The sequence below is a fragment of the Danio aesculapii genome, chromosome 23, assembly GCF_903798145.1.
Source record: "Danio aesculapii chromosome 23, fDanAes4.1, whole genome shotgun sequence".
Lineage (NCBI taxonomy): Eukaryota > Metazoa > Chordata > Actinopteri > Cypriniformes > Danionidae > Danio > Danio aesculapii.
In genome coordinates, this window is record NC_079457.1 from 26,414,694 (window position 1) to 26,437,487 (window position 22,794).

General features: G+C 35.5%; 1 protein-coding gene across 2 annotated transcripts in view; it reads left to right on the forward strand.

The window, feature by feature from the left end:
* Window positions 1-22,794, forward strand: part of nol4lb (nucleolar protein 4-like b) — a 128,239-nt gene that overhangs the window by 4,743 nt on the left and 100,702 nt on the right. The window lies entirely within an intron of this gene.

Below are 22,794 nucleotides of genomic sequence, written 5' to 3' on the forward strand. Positions count from 1 at the left end.
TTCTATGAATTTTAACATACTACTTGGCTCACATACTGTTTTTAGCGTACTGTAGAGTATTGAAGTATGCCATTTCGACGCAGCCTTGGTTTCGAGTGTGGTCCTGAAAAATATCAGGTTTATCTATCTAGCCCTTCCCTTTAGCATTACGCCTTCATGCTGAAGAGTATTGGGACACCCTACCCCTTCATGTGAATGCGCAAAACAAGGGGTAGGGGAAGGGCTAAGGGGTAGAATTGGGATTGGGTCTTAGTATGTAATGGTGTCCACATTGTCCTGTCTTGAAATCTTTTCACTTTTTTGTTGAAAAATATCACTGTTTCTATGCAAATGTCACATTACAGTTTTATAAAGCAGTGCAATTCATATTACATACCAATTTTCCTTATAAATTTTTGATTTGTCATAGCATTCCGATTACCTAAGTAGACAAAGTGGGTTTGATCTTAATCATTCCTGCTTGTTTTTGTGCATCTGTGCTACAGAGCAATCTATTATCATTACATCTAAGTGCCCAAACCCAGTATGTTTGTTTGGATTGTTATTGTTGTTTTTTTCACAGTCCATGTGAGCATCCAGCTAACCAATGAGATGCTCTGCTGAGGATGGATCCCCCACCGTGTAATTTCCTGTCTTTTCACGGCTCGTTTCCTCTTGGGCAACATGTGCCTAGACCTGAGGGAGGAATCTAGGATATGACACACAGGCTCCCCAATGCCCTCTCTGCTACTCTGTGCTTTTCCAGCACTTCACTGTATGTAAGACTCATCCAGCAGAACGTCAGGCCTCCCTGCAGGCCAGCCTGTGCTTTTCTGTACTAATTCAAAGTCTGAAAGCGGTCCTTAGAGCGACTTCTCTGCTGAAAAGAAAGCTGGTGCTTATTTGGCTGAATGGCATCTGTATATTCTGCCCATCATGGATTGCATTCAAAATCCTGTCATCTGGTATTTCAATCAAGTGGGAATATTTTTATATGTTTACTTTAGATTTTATTTAAGTTGGCTTCGAGTTTTCTGTTTATGAGCATAAAGATGCTTGATTTCAAAGTGACTTTGTCATCTGAACTTAATGCAGCAATAGAAAGTTGAGAAAATGTGCTCATATTTTGCCAGGTTAACCTTGCTTTTATATTTACTGACTAAACAGCTCTAAAAATGATTTTATTTAGCTGAGTTTTAGGTTTGCAGTTAATAAGATGATATACACTCACTGGCCACTTTATTAGGTATACCTTAGTAGTACCGGGTTGGACCCCCATTTGCCTTCAGAGCTGCCTTAATCCTTCAAGGCATAGATTCAACAAGATACTGGAAATATTCCTCCAAGGTTTTGTTCCATATTGACATGATAGCATCATGCAGTTGCTGATTTGTCGGCTGCACATCTATGATGCGAATATACTATTCCACCACATTCCAAAGGTGCTCTATTAAATTGGGATCTGGGGACTGTGGAGGCCATTTAAGTACAGTGAACTCATTGTCTTGTTTTAAAGAAACCAGTCTGAGATGATTCCACTTTATAACATGTCGCATTATCCTGCTGGACGTAGCCATCAGAAAATGTGCATATGTGGTCATAAGGGGATGGACAGAACCATTGATACCAGGCAGGATGGATCTTTGCTTTTATGTTGTTGATGCCAAATTCTGACCCGACCATCCAAATGTCACAGCAGAAATCGAGACTCATCAGACCAGGCAACGTTTTTCCAATCTTCTGTTGTCCAATTTAGTGAGCCTGTGTGAATTGTAGCCTCAGTTTCCTGTTCTTAGCTGACAGGAGTGGCACCCGGTGTGGTCTTCTGCTGCTGTAGCCCATCCACCTCAAGGTTTGAAGTGTTATGCATTCAGAGATGCTCTTTTGCATACCTCTGTTGTAACAAGTGGTTATTTGAGTTACTGTTGCCTTTCTATCAGCTCGAACCAGTCTGGCCATTCTCCTGTGGCCTCTGACATCAGCAAAGCATTTGTGCCCACAGAACTGCCTCTCACTTGATATTTTCTCTCTTTTGGTCCATACTCTGTAAACTCTAGAGATGGTTGTGCTTGAAAATCCCAAACTCTGAAATACTCAGACCAGCCCGCATGGCACCAACAATCATGCCACGTTAAATCACCTTTCTTCCCCATTCTGATGCTCGGTTTGTACTGCAGCAGATCGTCTTGACCATGTCTACATGCCTAAATGCATTGAGTTGCTGCCCTGTGATTGGCTGATTAGAAATTTGCGTTAACGAGCAGTTGGACAGCTGTAACTAATAAAGTGGCCAGTGAGTGTACAGTATGTGCGAATGATTTCTCATCAAAATATATTTACTCTTGTGCGGACAGCAACAAAGAGTTAGTGTAGTCCGACGGATGATTGACTCTCATCTTTTCTTTTTTATAGAATCAGTCAAAGCAACTCACAGATGAGTCACATTCAAACACATCAGTCTATACTGGTTATTCATTTGGTGAATCAGTTGAAACGGTTCAGTTGAGTCACCTTCTGAACATGTTCAACTTGACATATGTTATATTGTAGGTATTTGAAAATTCAGAAACTTTTTGTCCAAATAATTCAGTGTAGGTTTACGTGATGTGGCAATATATATTTTATGGACAAAATAAAATGTCTGTTGTTTCACTGTCCTTTATTTCATGGTGTAGCAAAGTCCATTGTTTACGATCATACAATTTTAGTATTTAGATGTCTGGAATGGAACATTCCACTGCAGGGATGCAGACAAAATAACAGCATAACACGAAAGTTTGAAAGTATAATGTTTTTTATTATATTTGAATTTATTTTATTTAGCAATAGCTTATATTTATGAGGGGCTGCAATCATTCGTTTTTAAATGTTTTTATGTTTCATAAATATAAATTTTATATTTCAGCATTCTTAATTAACATTTCCCCTTAATTTAATCACATATGAATGAGTACATTTTTTGTATATATTTTAAACTGTGTTATACTTTGTATTATATTATATTATATTATATTATATTATATTATATTATATTATATTATATTATATTATATTATATTATATTATATTATATTATATTATATTATATTATATAAATTTACCACATGAAATGAACTAGGTGTTTTATATTTTATATAAACCTTTGAAAATGTATTAAAATGACAGAACGGTACTATATATAGTTATCAGGAAATGTGATAACGTATGATCCCACGTTTTTGTTATATTGCCCAGCCTTATTACAAATATGAATACAGCCATCCAGGCACCAAACAAAGTGACAGAGACTTTCAGTTTAAACTAACTATACCATCACTGAATTTGACCCATATTACAGTACGTACTAAGAGAAGTGTAATTAAAATAGCTAAATTCCTTGCCCTTCACTTCCCTAAACAGCAATGCTTGTATTTTCAGCAAGGTTTCAAGGAGTTTAATCTGTGTTTTATTTGTGGGATTGTTGGTGGAGGAGGGAAAGGGGTTAATCGTTGAGATAGATTTGTGACTGACTGGATTAGAGGAGAATAGCAGTAGTGGGACCTACAGTAATCCGTGTGTCTGTTGAATGCAGGGTCTGACCTCTCCAAGCTTTGTGTGTCATCTGCGCTTGAATACTGCTGAGTGCTTCTTGCTCCCACAAACCAGAAATCTTGATCGTCATTACTCTTTTCATTGCTTTCAGTTTTCCCTTAAATGTTTGATCTGAAAGAGTTGCTTCTGTAGTTTCCATCCCGTGCCGAGCCTCTTCTAGTGTTCCTGACAGACCAAATTGATCATGCCCCTTTTGTTCACGCTAACAGAAAGGCTAGGACACTGCAGGCAGAGATGACGGGATCAGTAGCAGAGGTCGTTTACAGACAATAGTGCTCGGCTGCAGAAGCCGCATTGGAAGACATCAATTGGTCACTGCATACAGAAAGAAAGGGCTGAGATCGGTTGCAGAGGTCATAAACTGCACGGTCTCTGCTGACCTGGATAAAGCCGTTGCTCCAAGGTATATCTTACAGGAAGTGAGGTCATCTCAGATATCAGTATTCTTCGAGTGACATTTTTTTGCAGCGTAATCTGGTTTATATATACGCTACCGTTCATATACTGCACTGATGGTCAGTTTAACAGTTTGTGAGGACATCAGGAAATCTGCAATCTTATTTCACTTCACACTAACAGCTGGTTGTTAAGAGATTCTCCAAGCATAAAAGGCGATAAAGCAAGCCTTTATTGTCAACATTTGTCAAGACATGGCTCACTTTAAAATTCAAGTAGCAATGCATGTGTCGTAGAAAAAAAACATCTATGCCAAAGAAGAAAGAAGAGAGTATGTTTTTGTCTTATCTCAGCAGGAGTACACATCAAAGACTTATGTGCTTCACGGGAACATGAGACACTTGATCGAATAGAAGAAAATGCCTGAATGTTTGTTTAATGACTCTACAGATGATCCGCTTTTAAAGGCACATTCTTGTATCAGACGTAGAATATATCAGACACAGCAGACATCACATCAAAATCTGGCAAGGAAGTTTTTCGGTTGAATTTCTATCTGCTGAATTTCAGTTTTTTTATTATCTTTGAGGTCTGTGTTTAATGTTGTAATGCACTTATAATGTTACAATTCATAATTGTTTGTACATCAAAAACCTTTATAATATATAATAATTTAGTCATGCCACATTTAATATATCTAAAAAACTGGATGAGAGTTTTTTCCTATTAAAATAGATGAAAGCAGGTTTGACGTGCTGTGAAAACAATACATTCATTTGGGTTAAAATAATGTACGTAATACTTAGCAAACCAGCGCTAGACTAGCTATAGGGCTGTTAAAGTGATGTATGGCTGTTGATCACACTTGTGTGTTGTGACATTACTGCCAGATCCAAGTATAGTTGGCAATGCATCATCTTTTATTTTTAGTCAAGCTCTGTCTTTTTTTTTAAGATGAATCCATTGTAACATGAAGTGAACATATACAACAGTGTTTTACTAACACAATCTGGAATGTTGAACCATGGCAAAAGACAACCTAGCCAATCATAATCAGTGATTGTGTGTACACTGGATGCAGAGCGGCACTATTCAACAAATTCAAGACTGAAACCTGATGCCCTGAATTTCTAGCTGTACAGAAGCACTTATGCTACTTCTAACAGAGAAACGAATTTGTGATGCAATCGTGGTCAGGTCTGGTGTAGACAAGTTGACCACAAAGAAAGCAATGTAAAGCAGTACTAAGTACTCATTTCAAATAGATTCTTATTGATATGTTTTCGATTTTGATTCAGTTCAGTATTTCACTTAAGTTGTTAATGTTGTCGCTGAATTCTCTCTGAAAGATTTAGTATAGTATGGCAATGTCGATGTGTTTGGTAACACAGGTCTGCTACGCTGCTGCTGCTTTGATTATTACAAGTACCGAGACTTGCTACTGCCAGTATATTCATAGACTGTATATTCACACACTGCTGCTGCAGACATAACACCTGAAACCCCTCAACAAAGCAGGAGAACATGAAGACAAAACAAACCAATAAAAATGTGATAAACAAACAGTTGCATTAGCAAACATGCACATATCCACAAGTGAGATGATTAAGAATGAAATAAACACCTCTCAAATAAAGATTTATTTTTGAAGCGCATCTTCTACTATGTGTGCCTGGGCTACCTTGCCAAATTGTTTAACACTAGTGGTCTAGTTATATGACTGTGTGGCTGGTATACCTTGCTGACTGGCTTAAATCTAAAACCACACACTGTTTGGCCTTGTTATAAATGATATCACGTTGCAGGCTGATTAAAAAAAAACAGCAACCACCTGAAGAGCAATAAATTAGAACCTTGATTATATCATTGCCATAGTTAAATCCAAAATTGTGTTATCATATATTTGTGCTCACAGGACCTCTTTTATGTCAAAAAATTAAGGGAGATTTGATTTCTCATTTCATCACCCCTTTAATCAAGTATCTGCACTAAAGTCAAGATGTTTTTCCAGAATATTTTTTGATAACACGAAGAAATGAGACACAAACCTGTCCTATTTGATTCATTTAGTAGTGCAGCAGGGAGAAATCATGCCTTCTGCAGAGAAGGGGGAGAGATCACATGTTTGGAGCGGCTCTGATTCAGGAAGCAGAGCAGGTACAGTAACCCTCCTCCAACCCCCATAAGCCATTGATTTAAAGCTGCGGTTTTATCATGGCTAGAAACGAACCACTCTGGGTATTCGGTTTTCGAGGTTATTTCCGCCTGTGCTGAAGTGAGCTAGTGAACTGCGGCTAATTTATTTTACTAATGAGCTGCATGGATGTCATGATGGTTGACTGGTTTACCTGGATTTTTTTTTTGATACAATATATTTTTAGAAATGTCTCTGTTGCTTTAATCAGCATGCTGTGTTATTGTGTTGTGCACTTTTTGCACCTACTCACATGAACATTGTCGAGGTATGTTGAGGTAAAAACAATAACATGCACGGGAGCCTCCTGCATTTTGTTACTCCATCTGTTTTGTGTCTATTGAAGGCTTTCGTGTGACATACATGTAATCGAGGTTCAGTAAGCTCAACACTAGTGTGATTATACAAGGCTTCCCTGTGGCCTATTAATTTACTAGTCATGAGAGGTTAAAGGGTCACAGTTGCTTGTTACAGCAGATGCTTGTGATCCATGGATTATGTAGAAATGTTTAACCGTCATCTATATCTTCACTAAGTTTGTAAGCGATTTTGAACCAAGTAGTGTTAAAGGTTCCTGTGAGGTGCTTTGAAATATGCATTTTGATTCGATGTTTGATGTAATCTCAACCGAAACACGATGAGAGGGTGCAACATAGAGTAGCTCCTCCCCCTTTTAAAAAAACAGCCAGTAGTGTTTTGTTTTATCACAACTCTGCCGGTGAGAGTGGTCGAGATCAAGCGCATCAAATGAAAAGCAAATGAGAAGTGGCTTAACGGGGCGGGGCATGTCAGATACTAGAGAGCATTTGATTGGTTAGGATGTGATGTGAAACTGTAGTGTGAGGTGTCGTGAATAAAACCGTTGATCCATTTGGGCAGAAGTGATCAATAGTTTACATGTTTTTACAAGCTTTACATGTTTATATCAGTTTTCTATCTTATAAATACAAATGTTGTCACTGTTTTGGAGCACACTAGCTTATAGATATCCTGAAAATGAAAAATACTGATCCCACTAACATCTAAAAAACTTTATTTTAATTTCATGGGAGCTTTAAGTTAGATTCCTTTTACATATTCTTTGACTTGGATGGACAAATAGAAAAAAATACTGTCAACTTCAATTTTTTTTTGGTTTCATTTTGTATTAATCACTTGAGTTTTTACGAATTCTAGAAGTAAAAAACTATTATCAGCTTTACAGAACTTAGCCTATCCCAAGCCCACCACACCTCACATATCTAGTAATAATCACTCTCTCTCACTCACTATCCTTTAGCTTAGTCTGATTCATAAGGGGTCACCGCAGCGGATTGAACTGCCCCCTAATAATCATATAAAGCATATCAGTAATACTATTAGGGTAAAGAATTATATAAATGTAAGTAAATAAACCAATAAGTAGATGTTTACAGAGAATATCAAATTAATGACAGTAATCTTTTCACAGTATGGGATCTTGAGCCTTAGCATGGGGTTCGTGTATAGACCATTTTGAGGAATGTAAACAAAAACAATGGTCCCAAATTATTTCCTGTTTTAGATTTTTAATTTCTATCGCTTCCAAAAATCCAAAAAAAGCCACATATTGATATTATGATAGCCGTTTTAACATTAAGTTATGATTGAACTGCCTCTTGTTATAGTTATGAAATAGATTGATAACAAGCAGGAAATGTTCATGGGCCAATGACAAGGCCACATTGAAATGGTCTATACATGAAGTCACTTGTAACATTATGATTGGTTCAGGGGTAATAGAGGACACATTTGTAGAATGTAAGTTTTTAAAATAAATTCTTTTATTTAACAGTTAATCATTATTTTGAAGTCACAGAAAAAAGAATGTTTATATTTTTTGAAAATTTTTTTTTTTCCCAAAATAGTAAGAAATGTTAACTGAGCATCAAATCAGCATATTACACAATGATACTAAAAACTGAAGGATGCTGAACATCCAGCCTGATCTCACGAGAAAACGTAGGTATTTTACGTTTTGACAGTTTAGTGGCTAATTCGTACGAATTCGTATGAGTTCAGTCGTACGAAATTGTACGATTTTAAAAAGGAGGCGTGGCACCTAACCCCACCCCTAAACCCAACCGTCATTGGGGATGAGCAAATCGTACTAAATTGTACGAATTAGATCGTACGAATTCGTACGAATTAGCCACTAAATCAAAAAGTTACGAATTGCCGTGAGATTGTGTTGGAACATCTAACTTTGCCATCACAGTAAAAAATGACTTTTTCATATTTTAAATAGTAATTGTTCAGATTGTATTCAAATAAAAAGTTATTTTAAATTGTAATAATATTAACGTTTATTATAAATACAATTTTACTGTGTTTTAAGAAAAAATATGCTGTCTTGATGAATTTTACATAAAATATACAGATTTCACTTTTTAACATTGGTGTACATGTCATGTAATTTTTTTTTTATTTAGTTCAGTGCGTCAACTTTCATGCATAAAGTGTTCATATCGTAGAGCTCACTATAAAGCTTTAGAAATGGCTAGAAATCTGCTTATTCTCACAAAGTCCATTTTCAGAGCTGCTAAAACCATAATCTGCGCAGTTAAAGGAAAATATAGATATTTTTTGTGCAGTTATGTGCAGTTTCATCACAGGACAAAGCATTTGATAAGCAGCTTCAAGTGTTGATTGGGAATGCAGCTGCTGGTTTACATGCTGATCTCCAGGAACAACAGTACAGTACAAAAGCTGGACTGGTGTGCTCTGAAAAACTGGCCTTGATCTGGAAAGTGGATTCACTCAGCTCCTAGTGATTTATATTCACCGTGAAAGCATTTTCTTTCACGATGCACAGTGTTTTTTTTTTTTGTTACCTGTTAATATTACATTGATTTTTTTTTAAAGAAACGTTAATGGGAGCTTTAGTCAGAAAATCTTTTTGTAGTGGTATACCATAAAAATATCATTCTTTTTCCACTGGAATGTGTAGTTGTCATTTTTTAGACATTTTATTGGCAAATTTGAAGAAAATTGAACTTGATGTTGGTTTTTATGTTTGTAAAAAGATAAGTCTGATCAGCTCGGAATAGCTGGAGGTAATCAGCTACTGTTAACAGATACATGCAGTAAGTTTCATTTCCAGAAGTGTTTCATCTTCCTAGTGACTGTACTGACGCCTGTGCGTACGTTCATGGTTATTAATCTAGAACGCCTACTGATAAATGCTCACATCATTCAGTGAAATATTGTGATTGTTGTGACATTCTGTGAGAGGGTAGTTGACAGGGTTGACAAAATGACTTTAATGATTAAAAAAGATGTTAACTTTTCTTAAATGTAGAAAAATGTAATATGCAATATTTGAGATTTAGGTTAAGAAAAAAAAAAATTTAATTTTGAAGTGGTTTGATTTTCACCATGTAGTCCGTTGCCAATCCATCTTCCCCTCTGTCCCAATCGTGAAACAAAAAAGGTATTTTGGTTCATGTAAATAAAGGTTAATATAAAGGGACGCTTGTAAATACTTGACACTTGCATTCACAGCATGAAACTGTTACTGGAACAAACAGATGTAATGTTTTATTTAACACTTTTTACATGATACTGTTTCTTTTCCGTTGGATAACATTAAATAAAAATCAGACAAAAAGTAGGTAAAATAATGTGTAGGTGCTCTTTGGGTAAGAGATTCATCAGAAAGTCAGTCCAAGGCACTGGAAAAATGAGGAAAAAATATTGACAATTAAGGCTTTTTAATATATTTTCCACAACTTTTTTTAGTGTCCTGTTTGGACACTTTTTTGTCCCAAAAAAGGGCATTTTCTGGTCATAAAGTCACCCTAGTTGTTTCATTAGTTGTTAAAAGATGTATACTTATACAGTCGAAGTCAGAATTATTAGTCCCCCTGTTTATTTTTTCAACAATTTTTGTTTGACGGATAGAATATATTTTTAACACATTTCTAAACAGTTTTAATAACTCATTTCTTGTAACTGATTTATTTTATCTCTACCATGATGAATGAAAAAAATTGACTATATATTTTTGAAGACACTTCTATACAGCTTAAGGTGACATATAAAGGCTTTACTAGGTTAAATAGGGTAACTAAGCAGGTTAGTGTAATTAGGCAAGTTATTGTATAACGATGGTTTGTTCTGTAGACTATCGAAAAAAATAGCTTAAAGGGGCTAATAATTTTGACCTTAAAATGAATTTTTAAAAATTAAAAACTGCTTTTATTCTAGCCGAAATAAAACAAATAAGACTTTCTCCAGAAGAAAAAATATTATCAGACATACTGTGAAAATGTTCTTGCTCAGTTAAACATCATTTGGGAAATATTTTAAAAAGAAAAAAATATTCAAAGGGGGGCTAATAATTCTGACTTCAACTGTATATAATATTAATGTCAGTTATTTTAAAATTCATTTAATTGAAAATAGTAAATATATCCATGGCAACTATAGCTGAAAATTAAAAGGTCACTTTATTTTGAAGGTCTGTTTGTTGAATTTAAGTTGCATTGCATCTACATGCCAACTAATTCTCATTAGATTATATGTAGACTCTTAGGTTAGGGTTAGTGTAAATTGACATGCACTTGCAAAGTTTCTTATAGTCAGTTAATGTCTGTTGAAGGAGCAGTATCAGCAGATGTTAAGCAGACAGTCTACTAATACTGAAATGGACCATCAAAATGAAGTGTTACCAATTAAAATAATGAAATAAAAAAGTAAAAGATTCCAGGTAATGTTTAATTTATTTCGAATAAAAAAGGATTTTAGTTGTACATATGTAGTTGTACTTTATTTGTGTTTTTTATCAACTTGACAAACCCAGCCTTGCATTGTATTGAAATTATTGTGTTCCACAAAACAAAGGAACTGATTTTGACAATCAGCATCATTTACACAATAAAGAAAGGGCACACTTTACCTTTAAAGCTCCTGCAGTTGGACTGCTGGATGTGTGATGAGGGACGCTCTTGTCTGTCTCCTCTTTTTTGGCTTTTGTTCTGGGCTCTGTGTGGAATAATGGGCAGGGGTGGAAACCAAACGTGCAGATTTGGTTTCTTTGCTCTTCGGAGAGGGAAAAGGGGGCATCGGCAGGCAGAAATAGCTCCCCTCCCCTCGCCTCTGGATCAATGAAGGTCCAGTCAGAATCATTGATCATAGCCCGTCTTCATGTAACAGAATGCTTTATGTTTTTTAGCCTGTGGCTGACAGTGGGGTGTAATATCACAAACAGAAAGTGATATCAAAAAGTCTGTTTGTCCTTCCAGTGATTCGATCACATCCGCACTCACATTTTTTTTTCACAGTCCTTTTATCTAGCATTTTTTATGTACGTGCTTTAGATGAGAGCTCACCAACCGTGTTTTGCCATAATTTTGTATGTATATCATGTGTGTCAGTCCTGGTGTTTTCCCGGTTTTCCTGCAGGATCAATATTCTGCAGTGGAAGCTCACCGTCTGCAAGATGTTAATCCTCATCGGGGCTTCACAAGGTGTGTTTTTGTGTGAGTGTTTGAGCGTGAATGGATCTGTGTATAAGCGTGCAGGCTTACATGCCTTAGTAGAGTAACGGCACCATTATCAATACACTCACCTTTCTGCGTTGAAATGATACAGTGTGCTTCCTTAGGAAACTATTGATCCGACTGAGCGAGAGAAGGCGGTCAGAGACAGAAAGCTCATGTAACATGCCCAGACATCTGTTGGATGTGAGAACTCAGGATTCGACGTGACAGACAGATGTCAATGTTCAACCCGTAGCTCAGAAAGATTTTGTGACCTTGCGTGTGTTGTGACGGATGGATGTGTGAACTGTGAATGCGCTGTCATGATTTCTTGTGCTGAAACACTTTCTGATGCAATCTTGGCACTTGAAAATCATTTGCTTTTGAGTAAAATAGGATATTTCTTAAACAAATAAATGGGTGTTGATATTGCCAGAGTTTTTCGATAAAGCAATGAAAAGGAAAAAATAGATCAAGGCGTTTGAATTGGATAAAGTTGCTAAATATGATAATTAATAATTATTATCTTAAGATGTTTTATTATAACAAAAGTTTGTGTCTAGACGGTTGTATTTTATTTTTAGAATTATATATATATATATATATATATATATATATATATATATATATATATATATATATATATATATATACACACACACGCGCACACACAATTGAAGTCAGAATTATAAGCCCACCCCCCCACCCTATTTTTTTTCTAAATATAATAGTTTTAAAATATCATTTTTCATAACTGATTTCTTTTATCTGTGCCATGATGACAGTAAATAGTATTTTACTAGATATTTTTCAAAATACTAATATTCAGCTTAAGTGATATTTAAAGGCTTAACTAGGTTAATTAGGTTAACTAGGCAGGTTAGGGTAATTAGGCAAGTTATTGTATAACGATGGTTTGTTCTGTTTATTGAAAAAAATATAGCTTAAAGGGGCTAATAATTTTGACCTTAAAATGTTTTTTAAAAAATTAAAAACTGCTTTTATTCTAGCCGAAATAAAACAAATAAGACTTTCTCCAGAAGAAAAAATATTATCAGACATGTAACTTAATTATTTGTATTTTTATTATTCAGTTACTGTACTTGACTACTGTTAGACTCGGGAAACAATAAAACACTTTGGGTGTCACTTTGCAGGGTTGAACAGTGTTTGCCAGTGGTTGCCCTTTTAATTATTTTAAGTAATGTGTCAAAAATAACTTCTGTGAATCTCGAATTTAAATACTTTAAAAATGTTAATAACTGTATAATGAGCAAAATTCTAAGTTTTATGCAAACAAAAAGAGCAGTTTGGAAAATGTGCTGGTGTTTTATTGCAAGTTTCATTGCTTCCTTGTTCCAAGTTTCATTGTGCTACCCACGTATAAGCATTTAAAGGCTTAAAAGCACAAGTTTTTCAATTCTAAGGCTGTATTTGCAGACCACATTGAAAAGTGTCGGGGGGCCCCAAAAAGGTTGTAGATTGTTTATTAGATTTTATGGAAATCCACTCCCACTGCAGAATCATCCCAATCCATCTAACATTATAAATTCTTTCCAATAGTAATATTAAGTCATACGGTGAAATTGTATTCTCAAAATCTTTATCGCAATAAATATTGCAATGTTAGATTTTTCCATTATCTGCCAGCCCTAAAAATAAATTATATTTAGTTAATTAAATTTGAAAAATAATAAATTTATTTATTTATTTATTTATTTATTTATTTATTTATTATTATTATTATTATTATTATTATTATTATTATTATTATTATTATTATTATTATTATTATTATTAGAATACATATAAATGCTAGTCCAGAAAAAATATATATATTTTTTCAAATATTAAAATGATTTCTTTCCATTTCTTTATCAATTTTCAGACCACACATACATTTCTGACCAGATGAAAAATGTATATCTGTTTTTTATTCTCTCTAAATCAGTTTCAGTATTGCAGATCTTGATCAGTTTCCATGGCAGCACTTCTATATGCTTAGAATTCCTCCCTTTATTTATTTATTTAAAAGTCTTTAAATTTATTTCTTCATGCATATGAGCCATGTCGCTGTCCTTGCCATGCTAAATATGGGCAGAGAGAGATGAAAGATGGAAAAAGGAGGGGAACTAATTGCAGGCCAAACAAGACGAGACACAGAGAACTATCTCCAGTTGCAGCCGCACATGCAAAACAATCACGCAGACACATAATCAATCATTTATACTCAGGAAATACCATGACCACCTCACTCTTTTTGTTGATGCTACATGCACGTTTTCCCCATTGCTGAATGAATCATTGGAGAAAAGGTGCTGTGAAAAGTCTAACCCAATTATATCAATACTAAGGGTATTTTGCGGGAGGTGTATTGATTTTTACTGTACGTGCGATGCAAACGCCATTTATCAGGTTAATTGTTTTGGACTTGCCAACTAAACCCAAGGGTTACATTTACAGCGCCGGCTTCTCACAAGGACACCGGCTTGCCGATATGAGGAAGGGAAGGTTGAAGAGTCAGACAGGAAGGGTTGGCTTGCTAACTGGATTAGCTTTAAATGGCCCTGGTACCAAAAAGCCTCCCCGTAACCCAGCCTAGAAGATCTCTCATCTCTCAGAGCAGCCGGAAGGAGCCAATCTCCTTACAAAAGCCCTTTTACAAGCTCAGGAAAGCAAGTTGCCCTCATGCTTTTTTTAAAGCGGTCTCAGGGAAAGACGTTCATTTGTATTCATATTTCAGTGCCTCTGTGCTTGACAAAACAGCACACCATGCTTCTGAAGGTAAGCATCAATCATTGAAGGTACATTAGGCATGTGCGTGCGCATGTGTATTTGCGCGATATACCAGCCGATATATTAATACACTATCTGTTTAGTTTTACTCCCATTTTTTTAACTTGGAGGAAGAAAAAAACACCCAGGTAGTCTGACTCCCTTCGGCAGGCCATTAAAAATAAACTCTCTCCTCCTGGAGTTAATGATTTTTTAAAGACTTTACCCCCTTCACGTCTTAATTTAGACAATTTACAACTCTGTATACAGCCGGGTGGCTAACAGGCTAACCTCGCTAATAAAGTCACTCAGCAAATGCCCGCACTTCTGGCTCGCAGGTTCACGCCACGTGAACATAAATCAGTTAAAGCGATAAAAGGCTCCTTTCATTCTCTCTCCCACCCAAAAGCGTATCATTATGAAAGCAAAGTTAATCAAGTAAATGAAAAAAAGCGAGACGGGACAAAGGTAACGCCCAGCCCTGGCTGAGAGAAGACCGTCTCCCAAGGACGTCTGCTCTTTGTGTTTTGTGTTCACACACGCCGCTGCCAGACAAAAGAATCCCTGAAACCCACACACACACATCCCACAGAGCCACTCAGACCCTCCGCAAATGAAAGAAACCAGGTGATTGGACTCGTTTCTTTCTGTTATTCTCATTAAAGACACAGAGGAGCCGGGATGGAGGAAAATGCCAGGCTGTCCCTGCTCTCTTTATCTGCATAGGCAGCAATTTGTCAGAGAAAGAGAGAGAGGGAGATAGCAGGGTGTCACCTGCATGCAGATGAGAGGAGGCCAAAAGCATGATCATTAATAAACAATACAAACTAATAAAAGAGCATCAGAATTGAGCCGTCGGGCTTTAGAGAGATGTAGTCGGACAGATTTGGCCGCTGATGACCTGCATTGTTCTAAATTGGATTAGCCGTGCGGCGCTGATCACGGGCTTGAAGCAGTTAAATGCGATTTTATAAGATTATAATTGAAAAGGAGTTAAATGTCAGATTAATAGCGGCTTGCGTTTGATGTCCTATTGGACGATGATTAAGGAGGCGCAGGGATCGTCCGTTTCTGACTTCAGCAAGGGAATGAAAATGCGGCAGAATACATTACGCTGGGTTTCGGGGGGGTGGGACGGGTGTGTGGTCGCTCCTCTTTGTTGTCTACCTGATGGTTTGAGCCACAGCACGTTGCCTTGTGACCTTTTAAGGGTGTTTTTAACCCCTCCCTCTGCTGTCTGTTCCTATCAGCTGACCCCGCTGACTTCTGCTGACCCCTGGGCATCCTTCTTGATCTCTGGAGGCTCGTTTATACACATACATGTATCCGGTTGCTGTATTTGTATGATGCATTATTCAAGTGTTGGATATTGCAGTCGGCGCAGGGCTCAACCATAAGGGTGGCCTGTTGGTCGTGGGTCAGCGTGAGAGAGTTTTAAGATCACTTGACGAAGAGCAATCACTTCCCTTTTCAGCCCAGAGCTATTAGATTTGTTGGTCTTGTGCATGCCTTAAAAGCTTTAACATTTGTTTTTTTTTCCCTGCTGATTTTTCACCAAGATAATGTTAATATGGCCGGCTAATGTAGATGACTAACTAAATTGAAAGATGACTTGTGATAGTCTTGAGTGCATCAGAAAAAAGCCAGTACAAAGCAATTGCTAATTTCTGCAGGTTATCGTATTCTAGCAAATGTGCTATTTATTTATGAATAGTTCTATGAGAGGTAAAGCTTGTTGCACATAGTCTTTTTGACAAAAAAAAAAAACATTTAGTTTGAAATATCTTATACATAGACGATTGTGAAAGATATGTTGTGAAGTTTTAAATTTGTAGTTTTGAAATGGTAAATAAACTCTTAATATACACTGATATTAGGGCTGCACAATATATTGTTTCAGTAATAGTTAGTTAGTTAGTTAGTTAGTTAGTTAGTTAGTTAGTTAGTTAGTTAGTTAGTTAGTTTATTTATATAGCACATTTTTTACAACACAGCGTTGCCCAAATAGCTGAACAAAATCAATATAAATTAAAATACGTAAATAAAGTCCTACAGCACATACATAACAATTAAAACATAAGACAAACCCCTCAACATTAAAAAGGCTCAACTGCTAAGAACAAAGATGCAGTTTCAGAAGGTTTTTAAAACAGATAAAGTTGGAGCGTGTAGAATATGGGGTGGAAGCTTGTTCCAGTGTGCCAGATCCCCGCTTTTAATTATTTCTTCTGAAGGTGAAACCAATATTTTTACTTGCTCTAAGAATTTCTTTTGATATTTGGACTAGAAATGAGACAAAGCAAAGTAAGAAAATCATTTTTTGCACTGTGATTATTAAATTTCTGGAGCTGAATACTGTTAGACTCCTCAGAAAACCATCAAATAGTGCTAATCAGACTATCTTGTGAAACTATTCATATCGCAATAGTTATTGCAGAAAAATAAAATATCTAATTATCAGATTTTTCCAATATCGTGTAGCCCTCACTGATATGATTAAATACACACACCACAAATGTTTGGGGTTTTTAAATAGTATGGTTTACAAAAATTGTGCTCTTATACTGTTTTCCTCAAGGCTACATTTGTTTTTGATAAAAATGCAGTATGAGATATTATTGTAATGTAAAATAAAAGATTTATTTTATTTCATTTCAGATAAATCTATGTATTTTATTTTATTCCTGTAATATTTTCTATGGCTGTTACTCCAGTCTCCAATTTGTAATTATTTGCCTAAATAAAACTGACTTTACATTAAAATTGTGTTGAAATTAAAAATGTAATGTAGTTTAATGTATCCTTTCTATATAAATGTACTTGTTTCTTTTTTTACGTTCTGAGACCAAAGTTTTGAACAATAGTGAATAAACATAAACTAAAAATGTTGAGATGGAATGTAAAAAAAAAAAAAACAATTATTACAATTATGTTTGAAAACAATTCCTAGAGCTGCAGTAAAACCAAAATCGAATACATTGGTTTTCCTAATATACAGTTGATGTCTAAGTAGTGTATGTTTTACTACCTGCATTAAACAAAATTAATTGAAACCGTTTTTATTTTACTACCTGCATAAAACAGAATTAGTTAATAAATTGTATTTTATTATAATATAATTATTGTATTATATCATAAATAAAAAAACGGTTTCTCAAATGCTGTAGTTCTACAATATGTAAATAATAATAAACTTTTCCGGTTGTCACCATGTAATTAGTTATGATGTCACAAAATATATTGCAGTTACATAACAATCACATATTATGGCTAGCTGGGTAATCATTTAACATGTTTTCACTCTAAACTTGACAGACTTTTTAAAATCAGACATCTTTTTTTACAGATAATACTGTATATATTATAGATATAATATGTAAATCTCTTGCTTTATAGTCAAGTATTTGTATTGTATAAAATATTTAAACTGCATAATCTCCTTTAAGGGAGCAGCCGGAACGAAGTGGCCAGAAGAGTATTCCCCATTAATAATACACTGTCAAATTTGCATGTAAAGTGCCATAACCAATCAGAGTCGGCACTGGGCTGGTGGTGGGTGGTATTGTGTGATTGGCAGCTCTGGGGGGAAAATGCGTCTGTTTAAACGGAGGTCTTGCCGTGTGGCAGGGTGGCGGGCTCCCCTTCAACAACAGCCATGAGCAGATGGGTCCTTGCGCTCTGTCCCTGGGGCAGCTTTTACTTTCGCCTGTCTAATAAATCATCCTCTTCCATCCAGCACATTATACACAGGTATTTCATTGCTTTACAAACCCCAGCACAGCGTGCGCAGGCCATTGAGCCGGTTTGAGATGCTCATGTTGATAATGAACACATGTTCCAGATTGTAACTACCGAACGGAACCGTCTGGGCTCTTGAGATTATTCCGAGACATTCATTTGAGGATATAGGTGGTCATGTGATTAAAAGGAGATGATGGCTGTCCTCCAAAAAGGGAATTAAGTTTAATAGCCATTATTAGATAGTCATTACATTTACATCTATACATTTGTCATATCAAGGGATGAGTTCATCCACAAATGAAACATTGCTGTTAATTTACTCATTCGCAAGCCATTTAAGCTGGAGGTTTTACTTCAGTGAAACAATTAAAGATGCTTTTTTGACTGAAACAATGTTGCTTGGTGATTCATAAATGCAATTCAAAGACTACTGGCAATTTTTAGAGTCAATAAAACATATACAGGCAAAACTAAATTAATACTTCTTGCTCTAGATGATACGTTTTTTTTTTTTTTTTTTGTGTGTGTGTCTTATTACTAAAAGAAAAAGAAGAATAAGTCACCTACATCTTAGATGACATTGAAAGCGAGCCAATTAACTGTAATTTTTAATTTATGAGTGAATAATCCCTTTAAGATCATTTCTATATCTTTGTTTTTGCAGTGTGGTAACCATTTATTAAATAGTGTATAGCCAAGCCTATACAGTTTGTATGAGTGTTTATTCTAAATCATACTTTTTACTGGTAGTTTTCCTTTCCTTTCCTCCAGCATTACAAATGTACTTGTGAAGGATCAAACAAACACTCATGTTAAGGAAGTGACGCTATCAAACGTGGCAAAAAACAGAACACTGATTTATTTGATTCACATATTTATATAGCCGTAGTCATCACAGTCGGTGGGTGCTGCATGCTGTGCCTTTAATATATTGAACAGGAAAATGGACTTATTTAGGGAACAATTGCTACAAATTGCTTGACAAAACAACTGATTAATTTCAGGAAGAGATGAATAGACTGGATGTATCATTTTGAGCTTGCTCCTTCTGTTCATTGAGTTTAGAAATCATAGTTAGGCCTATACAAAACTTTTACATTTGAAGTATCTTAAGGATTAACACTTTGTTTTCTCAACATAAAGATGCTTTAAATCATGTATATTTTTTTGGAGTATTTAAATGGATTATTATGAACTAAGGCTGGACGATATGGCAAAAATGCAATCTCCAAAATTATTTTTCCATATTGAACGATAATGCTATATATTTCCATGTAAGTTGTTTATGCTTCCAGATTTAAAAGAGTACCGTAAAAAGATTTAAGCCACAAAAATTAGAGGGTCCATTATAGACCATTTTGAAGGATGTAAACCATAACAATGGTCCTGATGTATTTCCTGTTTTACATTTTTAAGTTCCATAGCTTCTGAGGGTCCAAAACATTCTACATATTGACAAATAATGTTACAATAGCTGTTTTAACATTAAAATATGATTAAATCGCCTCTTGTTACAGATATGAAATAGTTTGACATCAAGCAGGAAATGTTCATGGGCCATGAACATTGAAATGGTCTATATGGCACAACTTATTTCCAGCCGATAAATATTCGGTGACAAAATTCTCTAATGATCTCTAATATCAACATACTTTTAGATTCCAATTGTCACACATTTCTGCTGTGTGATTGGCTCTTAGATTAACATAGAGTTAAAAAGTCCAGAGCTCATCATTGTTATTGACAAGTTTTAGCGCTATTCGATAATATCGTTTTTTGACCCAGCTCTATTATGTACCACTATTCAAATGTTTGTACTCTTTTTGTTTTCTTGTTCCTTTTGTTTCCAAGAGTTCTCTCTTTCTGGCCAAGATTGAATTTATTTAAACAGAAAATCTACTGAAATCATAATAATATGAAAGGTTACAATTTAGAATATCTGTGTAGTTTTTTTACAATGTTATGTGACCTTCAGTCATTATTCTGATGTTTTGATGTTCTGATGTTAAGAAATGTTTTTATTATTTTCATCAATGTAGTGCTGCTTAATATTTTAATGAAATGTTCTGCATTTTTTAGATTAATATAAATTTCATAGACCAGCATGCATGCTATGCTCTTTTTATATCAACGTAAAGTCTTTATTGTCACTTTTGGCCAATTGAATGCATTCTTGATGAATAAGAGCATTCATTTGTTTTAAAAAAAAGTCTCACTGACCTCAGACTTTTGAACGATATACCACATTCAGGACATCTGTTGCACTGAAAACAGTTTCCCTAATAATTTAAAAAGTTTTTGATCTGAACAACCTTGCCCACAGAATGAATATGTCTGCTAATAAAATATCAGTTTCACATTCACACCATAGAAAATATTTCACACGTATTATTTACTTTTAGATACTTCAATGCATGCTCTTCAGCAGATAAATGTTCTTACATAGCTATACATACATTAGCGCAGACCGTTATTGATGCGTGTGAAGTAAATATTATCTTGTACATGTTCCTTTAATTACAAAATGATTCATGCGCATTCAGTTGATTTTCAAAGCATTCACAGTGGGTGCCTTGCCTTGAGGTGAGTCAGAGTGTAAGCGTTTCAGAAATGAATCATATTTTTCATCATAGTAGAATAGATACTGGTTAAAAGTTTGGGATCTAGGAGAATTTTAAAACATTTAAAAAAAGACTATTGTGCTCACCAAGGCTGCATCTATTTGATTAAAAATATTGTAAAATGTAAAATATTATTATTACAACTTCAGAAAAATTTTAAGATTTTGTATTTTTTAGCAAATAAACACAGTCTTGGTGAGCAGACTAGGCATCTTTAAAAATATAAAAAATCGTACTGATTCCAAACTTATAAGGTGCGTCCCAAATTGCATACTTATGCACTATTGTATGCCATTTTGTAGTATAAATAGTGTAAATTCTGAAAATAATAAGTGCACTTCAGTTACCTGGATGATGCACTCATTCAGCCGGTAAAGTGTGGAATGTTGGACACTTTATACACTCAATAGTCGCAGTTTTGCTCACGTAGCAGAAGGGGCGGAGCTATCGGGCACACATGTTGGATTACGTTGTTTATTTTGGATTATACTACCTCCCGATGGTAATTGCGGTTAAACTCGTGGCAGGTTTTAATTGGTAGTTTGGTCATTTATTTCACTAATTTGGCAGCCGTCACACGTCATCAGTACATACATATACTATGCTGTTGAGTTTGTAAGTACATAAGTACATAGTGTATAGGTGCATAATGTACAGTGTGCCATTTGGGACGCAGCTATAGTGTATAATAAAAGTGCAGTATGTAAGTTTGACACCCAGTGGTTGAACTAGGTATTGGATTCCTGTGTCAAAGCAAACACAAGCACAGGTTGCCAAATTGAGGACCAACAGGAGTGAGTCTGACGATTGAACCTAACAGCAGATCTTCGTCAATCATGTCATATAAAAGTAACGACACGCGATAGAAGGAATATTTTCTAATTAAAAGGAGTTTTTGTTCTAACCAACACCTCGAATTGATATGTGAGAAACTTTCTATTTCTTGCAGCTGAACAACAGGATAAACTGACAATGATCACCTCATGTGCTTTATTCAGTGTTAAATGCTAACAAAGTGAGTTTGAATGCCATTTTACATGACATTTATTGCCATACTACTGAAAGCAGCAGCAGATAGTTCACCTCAGATCCTAACAATAAAATAAACCATTTGAAATTGAGTTTTAGACTCAAAACCAACACATATCAGTGATTCAGCATGTACATATAATAATGTTAAAGAGGTTTAATAGGTAATAATTAGATTGTAAATCTTACCATTTCGCTGGAGTGCAGTGAATGCATATTCTTTTCTTCTGAATGGCTGAATTTCAATTTCTGTCGTGTTTTGTCTGGTGGGACCAGCCAAATTGCTTAGCACTGCAAATCTCGTCATGAAGTATGTTGTTAAAACACGTGGTTACAATGTAACCTGCTCACCTAATGTTTACGCCCGTAATATTTGCATTATTTGATAATTAATAACCACCTCATGTGGAAGTCTGAATCTGCGTCTCATTTCGGAGTCTGCTACTGTCCACCAGAGGTCACATTTTGGTCATGGATGCATGCTTTTAAAGCCTTTCTGAGTGAATGAATAAAATATGTAGTTTTCCAACAAGGCAACCCGGGTTGCTGAAGTACCATTGACTAAATTGGCACTGGGTGGGTTAAATGACCAAAACAAAGACAGATGTTCTGGCACATAACAGACATTTTCAAAGCCGAATATCTAACTTCAGCATTGAAGAATGTTCACTTGGCATGTTTCTTAAATATCTGCAAACATATTATGGTATTTGTATGTTTTAGAAGAGTCAAAAACTTACATAAAGCACCTTAAAGCATCTCACAGTTTGCACTGTACTGTATGGGAACTGTACCTTTGGTGGTCTCAGTGGGCCTGTGTGTGCGAGACGGTGCGTGTGTGTGTGTGTGTATGAGTGATGCTGTCACTCAGCAGGGGGTGACTGCTCTCTCTGACAGGCCTCCTCATGGGCCTGTTTGCCTGCCAACATCACAGCCCAATCTGACTTACACATCTATTCTAGTTTTT